Consider the following 13,553-nt stretch of genomic DNA (forward strand, 5'->3'; position numbering starts at 1 on the left):
ATCTGCCACAATTAGTGCCCAGATCTTGGTTCTAATTACTGTCCCCTAAAGAAAGTCAGGCCTTCTGGAAAAAAATGAAAATGACTGATCCAAGGGCAATGGCAGGGAAAATAAAAGATAAGGTTGAAAGAGCTTATGCCAGAAAGTAAGCAAGTGTTCGAAGAACAATAGACAGGTCAAAAAGACATGAACTCAGCTTGAAATGGCTACCACTGGTCAAAGCTGAGGGAACCTGAACAATAAAACAACAAATTTTCCTTTCTCCCCTATTTGTTGGTTGGTTTTGTTTTGTTTTACTTATCCATGTAGAAGGAATGAAAGATTAAGACAATCATGATTTGGCAACCACCATAATAATAATTGACCCAACCAAGAATCATCCATGAAATGCTAAATCTAGTGGGTGAGATGTTAAGGAGTAACCAGATACTTACAGACCCTCAAACTATGTCCACATAAGACACTGGTGAAATACAAAGGGTAGATAGTCACTTTACCATGGACATACCTGGCAGATTCTCAACCAAAGTCAACACTGGCCAGTAATGGAGCCAAGTAACAGCATATGCCTCCAGATATGCTGCGCTGGGAAGGACTCAGCCTCACTTGTGTGACCTTCCTGCCTGAATGGCATAACCTGAACTGAATCATGAAGAAACATCCTATGAAACCAAACTGAGAGAAAATCTACAAAAAACTGACCCATACTCTTCAAACATATAAATGTCATGAAAATCAAGGAAAGACTCAGGAATCATCCTAGACTAAAAGAGACTAAAAAGACAGGACAACTTGACACAGATCAACCCCCTCCAGAGGTCAGCAACCTCAAAGATCGAAGGTAGACAGGTCCACAGAGATGAGAAAGAATCAACATAAAAACACTGAAAACTCTCAACATCATGAATTACAAAACTCAACATCATGGATTATAAAATCCTCCATCTTAAATTATTTGGCTATAAAGAATACTATTGAGACAACTGGAAAAAGTAAAATAAGGTTTATAGATGAGATATTAATGGTAAACCATTTTTAATATCCTGATTTTGATAGCTATACTATAATTATGTAAGATAATACCTTATTTTTAGGAGATACACACAAAATTATTTAGAAATAAAGAGGCATCATTCTGGCAACTTATAAACCATTCAGAAAAAGTCTATATTATGCACCTACATTTATATTTATCTAGAAAGAGAAGAGGAGGGAGAAAGGATAAAACAAAGTAAAATGTTCACATTTGGGGAACAGTATCCAAGAAGTTTTGTAATTTTCTTACTATTTCTCTATAGAAGAGGGAGAAAGCATAAAGCAAATACAGTAAAATGTTCACATTTAGGGAATAGTATCCAAGAAAGTTTTGTAGTTTTCTTACTATTTTCCTATAAGTCTAAAATTGTCAAAATAAAACAATTCTAAAAGGACAAAAATTGTAAAAAATATTGACAAATTATAACCTATTAAATGAAATAAACCACAAGTTTATATTGAATCAAGTATACGAATAAATTGAGTTTGATGAAGAACAGAGATATTTACATAGTCTCAGATTATCTCCCCACAAAATATTAATACTAATTAATTACAAGGTGAAAAAGTAACATTACAGAGGAGAAAGCTAGCAGACACCACTGTTAGTGATCAATGCCAACATCACCAGCAAGAAGGCAAATCAAAATTGTAGGTCACTCATGTCCTATGGGGCTAACAGAGCTCTAATTTCTCCCTGGGACTGAGTGCCTGAGGGGTGGGGCAGGCTGCCACTTACACCTTTCAGGCTTCTCAGTCAGTTCAGCCTGTGGGCCTTTGGTAGCCAAAACTGAACGGGAGCTGAAGGGATCCCCAACACAGCACGGCTGGTCTACCAAAAAGCAGCCAGAATCATTCTTTAAGCAGGTCCCTTATCCCATTCCTCTTGACTGGGTGAGACCTCCCAACAGGGGTCTCCAGCCACCTCCTACAGGCACGTTTGAGCCAGCAATAGGTCAGTACCCCACTGGGCTGGAGCTTCCAGAGGAAGTGGCAGGCAGCCATCTTTGCTGTTTCACAGACTTCACTGATGATACTTCCAGCTATGGGAAAAACCGAGGCAACCAGGGTATAGAGCGAACCCCCAGCAAACTGCAGCAGCCCTGCAGAAGAGTGGCCAGACTATTAAAGGAAAAACAAACAGGAAATAACAACAATAACAATTTAAAAAGCCACAAAAACCCCATCCTCAAGGTCAAAGGTTAAGATAGACCCACAGAGATGAGAAATAACCCCCAAACCCTGAAGACTCAAAAAGCCAGAGTGCCCCTGCAACAGCTCAGAACTGAGTTGAGACTGAGATGGCTGAAATGGCAGAAGAAGACTTCAGAATGTGAATAACAATGGACTTCAATGACCTAACGGAGCATCTTGTAACCCAATGCAAAGAAGCTAAGAATCATGATAATACAGGAGTGGACAGCCAAAACAGCCAGTCTAGAGAAAAACATAACTTACCTGTTAGAGTGAAAAACACACTACAAGAACTTCACAATGAAATCACAATTATTAACGGCAGAATAGGCCAAGCAAAGAAAAGAATCTCAGAGCTTGAAGATGATCTTTCTGAAATAAGACAGGCAGACAAGAATAGAGATAAAAGAATGAAAAGGAATGAAACCATCAAAAAATATGGGATTACATAAAGAGACCAAATCTATGATGGATTGGGGTACCTGAAAGAGACAGGGAGAATGGAACCAAATTGGAAAACATACTTCAGCATATCATCCAAGAGAACTAACTTCCCCAACCTAGCAAGATAGGCCAACATTTAAATTCAAGAAATCCAGAGAACCCCAGTAAGATACTCCACAAGGAGATCATCCCCAAGGCACATAATCATCAGATTCTCCAAAGTCTAAATGAAAGAAAAAATGTTAAGGGCAGTCAGACAGAAAGGCCAGGTCACCTACAAAGGGAACCCCATCAGATGAATAGCAGACCTCTCAATGGAAACCCTGCATGTCAGAAGATACTGGGAACCAATATTCAACATTCTTAAAGAATTTCCAACCCAGAATTTCACATCTGGCCAAACTAAGCTTCATAAGCAAAGGATAAAGAAGATCCTTTTCAGACAAGCATATACTGAGGGAATTCATTACTACCAGACCTGTCTTGCAAGAACTCCTGCAGGAAGCAGTAAATATGAAAAGGAAAAACCATTACCAGGCACCAGAAAAACACACTAAAGAACAAAGAACAGTGACACTATGAAGCAACCACATAAACAAGTCTGCAAAATAACCAGTTAACATCATGATGACAAGATCAAATCCACATATACTACTACTAACCTTAAATGTAAATGGGTTAAAGGCTCCAGTGGAAAGAAACAGAATGGCAAACTAGATAAAGAACCAAGACCCATCAGTATGCTGTATTTCAAGAGACCCATCTTAAACACAAAGAAACACATGGGCTAAAAATAAAGGGATGGAGGAAAATTTACCAAGCAAACAGAAAGCAGAAAAAAAACAGAGCTTGCAATCCTAGTTTCTAACAAAACAGACTTTAAGCTAACAAAGATCAAAAAAGACAAAGAAGAGCATGACCTATTGGTAAACGGTTTGATACAAACAGAAGAGCTAAGTATCCTAAATATATATGCACCCAATACAAGAGCACCCAGGTTCATAAAAGCAAGTTATTGGAGACCTTCAAAGAGACTTAGACTCCCACACAATAAAAGTGGGAAACTTTAACACCACAATGAAAATATTATACACATCATGGAGACAGAAAATTAACAAAGATATTCAGGACCTGAACTTGACTGTGGATCAAGTGGACATGATAGATATCTACAGAACTCTCCAACAAAAAAACAGAGAATATACATTCTTCCATAACCACATGACACTCTAAAACTAATCATAAATTCAGAAGAAAAACACTCCTCAGCAAATGGAAAATAACTGAAATCATAACAAAGAGTCTCTCAGACAACAGGGCAATCAGAACTCAATATTAAGAAATTCACTCAAAACCACACAACTATATGGAAACTGAACAACCTGCTCCTGAATGACTTTGGGGTAAATAATAAAATTATGGCAGAAATCAAGAAGTGCTTTAAAACTAATTAGAACAAAGAGACAACATACCAGAATCTCTAGGACTCAGTTAAAACAGTGTTAAGAGGAAAATCTAAAGCACCAAATGCCCACACCAAAAAGATAGATCTCAAGTTAACAACAACGTATCACAACTAAAAGGACTAGAGAACCAAGAGCAAACAAACTTCCAAGCTAGCAGAAGATAAGACAACCAAGATCACAGCTGAACTGAAATAGAGACACAAAAAAACCTTAAAAAAAATCAATGAATCCAGGAGGTGTTTTTTTAAATTTACTTTTTATTTCAATAGGTTTTTAAGTAACAGGTGGTGTTTGGTTCCATAAATAAGTTCTTTAGTGGTGATTTTTGAGATTTTGGTGCACCCATCACCCAAGCAGTGTACACTGTACCCAATGTGTAGTCTTTTATTTCTCATCCCCTTCCCACGCTTTCCCCCAAGTCCCCAAAGTCCACTGTATCATACTTATGCCTTTACATTCTATAGCTTAGTTCTCACGTGTAAGAGAGAACACACAATGTTTGGTTTTCCATTCCTGAGTTACTTCACTTAGAAGAATGGTCTCCAATTCCATCCACATTGCTGCAATTAGAAGAATGGTCTCCAATTCCATCCATGTTACTGCGATTAGAAGAATGGTCTCCAATTCCATACAGGTTGCTGCAATTAGAAGAATGGTCTCCAATTCCATCCAGGTTGCTCCTTTTTATGGCTGAGTAGTATTCCATGGGGTGTGTGTGTACATATGACATTTTCTTTATCCACTCATTGACTGATGGGCATTTGGGCTGGTTCCGTATTTTCACAATTATGAATTTTGCTGCTATAAACATGCATGTGCAAGTATCTTTTTTGTATAATGACTTCTTTTCCTCTGGGTAGATACTGAGGAATGGGGTTGCTGGATCAAATGGTAGATCTACTGTTAGTTCTTTAAGCAATCTCCACACTGTTTTCCATACTGGTTGTATTAGTTTACATTAGCATCAACACTATGAAAGTGTTTCCTTTTCACCACAACCATGACAACATCTATTATGTTTTTTTTTTAATATGGCCATTCTTACAGGAATAAGGTGGTATTGCATTGTGGTTTTGATTTTCATTTCCCTGATCATTAGTGATGTTGAGCATTTTTCCATATGCTTGTTCGCTATTTGTATATTTTCTTTTGAGAATTGTCTATTCGTGTCCTTAGCCCACTTTTTTATGGGATTTTTTTTTTCTTACTGATTTGAGTTCTTTGTAGATTCTGAATATTAGTCCTTTGTTGGATGTGTAGGTTGTGAAGATTTTCTCCCACTCTGTGGGTTGTCTGTTAACTCTGCTAATTATTATTATTATTATTTTTTTTGCTGTGCAAAAGCTTTTTAGTTAAGTCCCATCTATTTATCTTTTGTTTTTGTTGCATTTGCTTTGAGGTTCTTGGTCATGAAGTCTTTGTCTAAGTCAATGTCTACAAGGGTTTTTCCAACATTATGTTCTAGAATTTTTAAAGCTTCAGGTCTTATATTTAAGTCCTTGATCTAGAGTTGATTTTTGTATAAGGTGAGAGGTGAGGATCCAGTTTCATTCTCCTAAATGTGGCTAGCCAATTATCCCAGCACCATTTGTTGAATAGGGTGTCCTTTCCTCACTTCATGTTGTTTGCTTTGTTGAAGATCAGTTGGTTTTAAGTATTTGGCTTTATTTCTGGGTTCTCTATTCTGTTCCATTGGTCTATGTGCCTATTTTTATACCAGTTTCATGCTGTTTTAGTGACTATAACCTTACAGAATAGTTTGAAGTTAGGTAATGTGATGCTGCCAGATTTATTCTTTTTGCTTAGTCTTCCTTTGGCTATGTGGGCTCTTTTTTGGTTCCATATGAATTTTGGGATTGTTTTTCATAGTTTTGTAAAGAATGATGGTGGTATTTTGATAGGAATTAGATTAAATTTGTAGATTGCTTTTGGCCGTATGGTCATTTTCACAATATTGATTCTACCCATCCATGAGCATGGGATGTGCTGCCATTTGTTTGTGTCATCTGTGATTTCTTTCAGTAGTGTTTTGTAGTTTTCTATGCAGAGATCTTTCACCTCCTTGGTTAGGAATATTCCTAAGTATTTTTTTATTATTATTATTATTATTATTATTTGTAGCTATTGTAAAAAGGGTTGAGTTCTTGATTTGATTCTTAGCTTGTTTGCTGAAGGTGTATAGCACAGCTACTGATTTGTGTACACTTGTGTAGATTTGTGTGTAACTTTGTATCCTGAAACTTTGCTGAATTCATTTACCAGTTCTAGAAGCCTTTTGGATGAGTCTTTAGGGTTTTCTAGGTATACAATAATCATATCATTAGGAAACAAAAATAGGCAGACTTCTTCTTTACCACTTTGGATGCCCCTGATTTCTTTCTCTTGTCTGATTGCTCTGGCTAGAACTTCCAGTACTATGTTGAATAGAAGTGGAGAAAATGCGCATTCTTGTCTTCTTCCAGTTTTCAGGAGGAATGCTTTCAACTTTTTCCTGTTGAGTATAATGTTAGCTGTGGGTTTGTCACAGATGGCTTTTATTACCTTAATGTATGTCCCTTCTATGCTGATTTTGCTGAGGGTCTTAATCAAATAGGGATGCTGGATTTTCTAAAGTGCTTTTTCTGCATCTATTGAGATGATCATCTGACTTTTGATTTTAATTGTTTATGTAGTGTATCGCATTTATTGACTTGTAGATGTTAAACCATTCCTGCATCCCTGGTATGAAACCCACTTGATCATGGTGGATTATCTTTTTGATATGTTGTTGGATTCAGCTAGCTGGTATTTTTTTGATGATTACTGCATCTCTGTTCATCAGGGATATTGGTCTGTAGCTTTCTTTTCTCATTATGTCCTTCCTTGTTTTTGGTATTAGGGTGTCTGTTAGTCTGTTTCGGTATTAGGGTGTGTATTAGTCCATTTTCACACTGCTGATAAAGACATACCTGGGACTGGGCAATTTACAAAAGAAGGAGGTTTATTTGACTTACAGTTCCACATATCTGGGGAGGCCTCAAAGTCATGGTGGAGTCAAGGAAGAGCAAGTCACATTCTATGTGGATGGCAGCAGGCAAAAAGAAAGAGCTTGTGTAGAGAAAGTCCTGTTTTTAAAACCATCAGATCTCGTGACACTCATTCACTGTCACAAGAACAGCATGGGAAAGACTCACCCTCATGATTTGGTCATCTCCTACTGGGTCCTTCTCACAACATGTGGGAATTAAGGGAGCTAAAAGATGAGATTTGGGTAGGGACACAGAGCCAAACCATATCATGGTGATTCTGGTTTCATATAACGACTTAGGGAAGATTCCCTCTTTCTGTATCCTGTGAAATAGTGTCAATAGAATGGGTACCAGTTCTTTGAATGTCTGATAGAATTCAGGTGTGAATCCATCTGGTCCTGGACTTTTTTTGGTTGGCAATTTTTAAATTACCATTTTCAATCTTGCTGCTTGTTATTGGTCTGTTCAGAGTTTCCGTATCTTCCTAATTTAATCTAGGAGGGTTGTATATTTCCAGGAATTTATCCATCTCCTCTAGGTTTTCTAGTTTATGGACATGAAGATGTTCATAGTAGTCTTGAATAATCTTTTGTATTTCTGTGGTATCAGTGGTAATATCTCCCATTTCATTTCTAATCGAGCTTATTCAGATCTTCTCTCTTCTTTTCTTGGTTAACCCTGCTAATGCTTATCAATTTTATTTATCTTTTCAAAGAACCAGCTCTTTGTTTCATTTATCTGTTGCATTTTTTTGTTTCAATTTCATTTAGTTCTGTTCTGATATTTGTTATTTCTTTTCTTCTGCTGGGTTTGGATTTGGATTGTTCTAGTTTCTCCAGTTCTGTGAGGTGTGACCTTAGATTGTTTATTCGTGCTCTTTCAGACTTTCTGATGTAGGCATTTAATGCTATGAATTTTCCTCTTAGCTCCACTTTTGCTGTATCACAGTTTTTGATAGGTTGTGTCACTATTATCATTTAGTTCAAAGAATTTTTAAATTTCCCTCAATTTCATTGTTGACCCAACAATCATTCAGGAGTAGGTTATTTAATTACCATGTATTTGCATGTTTTGAGTGTTCCTTTTGGAGTTAATTTCCAATTTTATTCCACTGTGGTCTGAGAGAGTACTTGATATAATTTTTATTTTTTTAAATTTACTGAGACTTGTTTTGTGCCCTATCATACAGTCTATTTTGGAGAATGTTCCATGTTCTGATGAACGCAATGTATATTCTATGCTTGTTGGGTAGAATGTTCTGTAAATATCTGTTAAGTCAATTTGTTCTAGGGTATAGTTTAAGTCCACTGTCTCTTTGTTGACTTTCTGTCTTGGTGATCTGTCTAGTGCTGCCAGTGGAGTGTTAACAACCCACTATTGTTGTGTTGCCAACTACCTCATTTCTTAGGTCTAGTAGTAATTGTTTTATAAATTTGGGATCTCCAGTGTTAGGTGCATGTATATTTAGGACTGTGATATTTTCCTGTTGAACTAGTCCTTTTATCATTATATAATGTCCCTCTTTGTCTTTTTAAACTGCTGTTGCCTTAAAGTCTGTTTTGTCTGATATAAAAATAGCTACGCCTGCTCACTTTTGGTGTCCATTTGGATGAAGTATCATTTTCCACCCCTTTGCCTTAAGTTTATATGAGTCCTTATGTGTTGGGTGAGTCTCCTGAAGACAGCAGCAACTTGGCTGGTGAATTTTTACCCATTATGCCATTCTATATCTTTTAAGTGGAGCATTTAGGGCATTTATGTTCAACATTAGCATTGAGATGTGAGGTACTGTTCTATTCATCATGCTATTTGTTGCCTGAATACCTGAAAACCTGAAAGCATTCCCCTTGAAAACTGACACAAGACAAAGATGCCCTCTCTCACCACTCCTATTCAACATAATATTAGAAATTCTCACCAGGACAATCAGGTAAGAGAAAGAAGAAAAGCTATTCAAATAGGAAGACAGGAAGTCAAACTATCTTTGTTTGCAGATGACATGATCCTATATTTAGAAAACTCCATCATCTCAGCTCAAAAACTTTTTAAGCTGATAAGCAACTTCAGCGAAGTCTCAGGATAAAAAAGCAATCTGCGAAAGTCACTAGCATTCCTATACACCAACAACAGGCAAGATGAGAGCAAAATCATGAATTAACTCCCATTCACAATTGCCACAAGAAGAGTATAATACCTAGGAATACAGCTAACAAGAAAAGTGAAGGACCTTTTCAAGGATAACTACAAACCATTATTCAAAGAAATCAGAGATGACACAAACAAGTGGAAAAACATAGCTTGCAGACAGAAAGGATCAATATCGTGAAAATGACCATACTGCCCAAGGCAATTTGTAAATTAAATGCTAAGCCCATTAAACTAATATTGACATTCTTCACAGACCTAGAAAAAGCTATTTTAAAATTCATATGGAACCAAAAATAAGCCCAAATAGCCAAGACAATCCTAAGCAAGAAGAACAAAGCTAAAGGCATCATGCTACCCAGCTTCAAACTATACTACAAGACTACAGTAACCAAAACAGCATGATGCTGGTACAAGAACTGACACATAGACCAATGGAACAGAATAGAGAACCCAGAAATAAGACCATACACCTGCAACCACATGATCCTTGACTCTTTGACAAACCTGACGAAAGCAAGCAATAAATGGTGATGGGAGAACTGGTTAGCCATATGCAGAAAATTGAAACTGGACCCCTTCCTTAAACCATATACAAAAGTTAACTCAAGATGGATTACAGACTTAAATCTACAACCCAAAACTATAAAAATCCTGGAAGAAAACCTAGGCAATGCCATTCAGGACACAGGCAAGGGCAAAGATTTCATGATGAAGATGCCAAAAGCAATTGCAACAAAAGCCAAAATTGACAAATGGGATCTAATTAAACTAAAGAGCTTCTGCACAGCATAAGAACCTATCAACAGAGTAAACAGACAACCTACAGAATGGGAGAAAATTTTTGCACTCTATCCATCTGACAAAGGTCTAATATCCAGCATCTACAAGGAAATTAAATTTACAAGAAAAAAAACTCAACCCCATTAGAAAGTGGTCAAAGGACACAAACAGACACTTCTCAAAAGAAGGCATACATGCAGCCAACAAACAGAAAAATCTCAACATCACTGATCATCAGAGAAATGCAAATTAAAACCACAATGAGACACCATCTCACAACAGTCAGAATGGCTATAATTCAAAAAAATAAAAAGATGCTGGCAAGATTATGGAGAAACAGGAATGCTTTTACACTGTTGGTGGGAGTGTAAATTAGTTCAACCAGTGTGGAAGACAGTGTGGTGATTCCTTAAAGACCTAGAACCTGAAATACCATTTAACCCAGCAATCCCATTACTTGGTATATACCCAAAGGAATATAAGTAATTCTAGTATAAAGATACATGCACACGTATGTTCATTGCAGCACTATTCACAATAGCAAAGACAAGGAATCAACCTAAATGCCCATCAATTATAGACTCGATAAAGAAAATGTGGTACATACACACCATGGAATACTATGCAGCCATGAAAAGGAATGAGACATGTCCTTTGCAGGGACATGGATGGAGCTGCAGAACATTATCCTCAGCAAACCAATGCAGAAATAGACAATGAAATACTGCATGCTCTCACTTATAAGTGGGAGCCGAATAATGAGAACACATGAACACATGGCAGGGAACAACACACACAGGGGCATGGGGGAGAGTGGTGGGTGAGAGAAGGGAGAGCATCATGAAGAACAGCTAATGGATACTGGGCTATTATTAATACCTAGGTGATAGGATGATCTGTGCAGCAAACCACCATGGCACATATTTACCTATGTAACAAACCTGCACATCCTGCACATGTACCCCGGAACTTAAAATAAAAGATGGAAATAAAAAATAATAATAATTGCAGGTCACCTGATAGAATGCAGTAAGAAGATCATGGGATGACTTCTGTGATATGCTTACCAAAAAAAGTTATCATCTAAATCTTATCATAAAAAAATTCAAAGAAATCCAATGGAGCAACATTCTGTATTATTGGACTTTACTCTTCAAAAGATTTGAGGTCATAAAGGTCAAAGAAAAACTGAGAAACTGTTCCAGACTGAAAGAGTCATGACAACTAAATGAAATTCATGGACCTGAATGGGATCCTTTTGCTACAAAGAACATCATAGACAATTAAGAAAACTTGAAAAGAAACTGAGAATTAGATGATCAAATCTATTGATGTTAACTTTCTGATTATGAAGTAGTTATATAAAATGTCCTGACTTGTGGGAATACCCACTAAAGACATCAGATGTGATGGCATAATGTCAGCAATTTACTCCCAAATGGCCCAAAGGGGGAAAGTTATTTTTCCTAAAATGTGGAAATTTTCTCCAATTTTAAGACTATTTCCCAAAAGTTAATCAAATAAAGAAATGAAACAATAAATAGAAAAAGTGAGGCCGGGCACGGTGGCTCACGCCTGTATCCCAGCACTTTGGGAGGCCAAGGCGGGCGGATCACGACGTCAAGAGATCGAGACCATCCTGGCTAACATGGTGAAACCCCGTCTCTACTAAAAATACAAAAAATTAGCTGGGTGCGGTGGCAGGTGCCTGTAGTCCCAACTACTCGGAGGCTGAGGCGGGAGAATGGCGTGAACACAGGAGGCGGAGCTTGCAGTGAGCCAAGATCACATCACTGCACTCCAGTCTGGGCGACAGAGCAAGACTCTGTCTCAAAAAGAAAAAAAAAAAGAAAAAGTGAAAAGCCTTAGGCAAACCTTATTTTTCCACAAGGAAAGAGCTATATAAATCAGTGCTTAAAATTAAAATTATATAAGTTTGATTGCACTATAACAATTATATCCAAACATTGACAATGACCACAGTACCAGTATACCAAAATGATGTCTATCTAAACTTAAATCTATCACTATATATAAAGATAAAAATTATAAAATACAAACAAGCCATCAGTTGATTCCACTAAATTATTAATGGCAACTTCATTATTTGGCTGTTTAAACAGTTAACATTTGAGGAGTTCGAGTATGTAAAACTCAATAATACTGGTTTTCATTTGCAAAATCCACTTAAAAGTTAGCTGAAGAGGTCAAGAAACATTATTTAAAATACTATATAAATTTTCATCAGACATGTATAATACAGAATATTTCCCTTTAGTAAAAATGTTCACATCATATACTCAATGGGAAACAAAATATCATGTGAAAAGCCCAGAAATAAAACTGCCTTATCTTTCAGACCATGTATTTTCTGCTTAAAATCTGTGCATATTCTTTTGATGCTTCCAACACTGGATCTTGATTCAGATTTTCCTTGTGTGTAGATTCTAGAGGAGAAGCTATATAAGATCCAGTTCACATTTAGTAGCAGCTGAAAAGAAAAAGAATTATATTATTATTATTATTATTTTAAGATAGGGTCTTATTCTTTCACCTCTGCTGGAGTGCCATGGTGTGATCACAAGTCACTGCAGTCTCGACCTCCCAGGCTTAAGCAATTCTCCTGCCTCAGCCCCAAGTACTTGGAAATGCAGGCATGAGCCACCATGCCTGGCAAGGTTTTGTATTTTTTATACGGGCAGGGTTATGTCATGTTGCCCAGGCTGCTCTCAAACTCCTGCACTCCGGCAATCTGCCTGCCTCGGGCTCCCAAAGTGCTGGGACTACAGACATGAGCCAACATGCCTGGCCAAAGAAGTATATTCTATATATTTCATAGTTAACTAAGTGTAAGTCAGTAAAAAAGAGTTGAGAGCTTTTTCACTGTTAATAAGAATGAAAAGTATGTATGATTACAATACTAAGTCATTATAGATAAGAATCTGGGGAGGTTCTAAGATGGCCAAATAGGAATAGCTCCAGTCTATAGCTTCCAGGGTGAGTGATGAGGAAGACGGATGATTTCTGCATTTCCAACTGAGGTACTGTGTTCATGTCACTGGGGCTCACTGGGGCTTGTCAGACAGTGGGTGCAGCCCATGGAGTGTGAGCCGAAGCAGGGTGGGGCATCGCCTCACCTGGGAAGCACAAGGGGTCGGGGAATTCCCTTTCCTAGCCAATGGAAGCCATGACAGACAGTACGCGGAAAATCAGGACACTCCCACCCTAATACTGCGCTTTTCCAATGGTCTTAGCAAACGGCACACCAGGAGATTATATCCTATGCCGGGCTAGGAGGGTCCTACGCCCATAGAGCCTCGCTCACTGCTAGCACAGCAGTCTGAGATCCATCTACAAGGTGGCAGTGAGGCTGGGGGAGGTGTGTCCACCATTAATGAGGCTGGAGTCGGTAAACAAAGTGGCAGGAAGCTTGAACTGGGTGGAGCCCACCACAGCTCAGGGAAGCCTGCCTGCCTCT

General features: G+C 37.7%; 1 pseudogene; it reads right to left on the reverse strand.

The window, feature by feature from the left end:
• Positions 1-988: 988 nt before the first annotated feature.
• Positions 989-13,553, reverse strand: part of LOC116483127 (putative coiled-coil domain-containing protein 144C) — a 34,448-nt pseudogene continuing 21,883 nt past the window's right edge.

Source organism: Hylobates moloch, unplaced genomic scaffold (assembly GCF_009828535.3).
Source record: "Hylobates moloch isolate HMO894 unplaced genomic scaffold, HMol_V3 SCAFFOLD_15, whole genome shotgun sequence".
Classification (NCBI taxonomy): Eukaryota; Metazoa; Chordata; class Mammalia; order Primates; family Hylobatidae; genus Hylobates; species Hylobates moloch.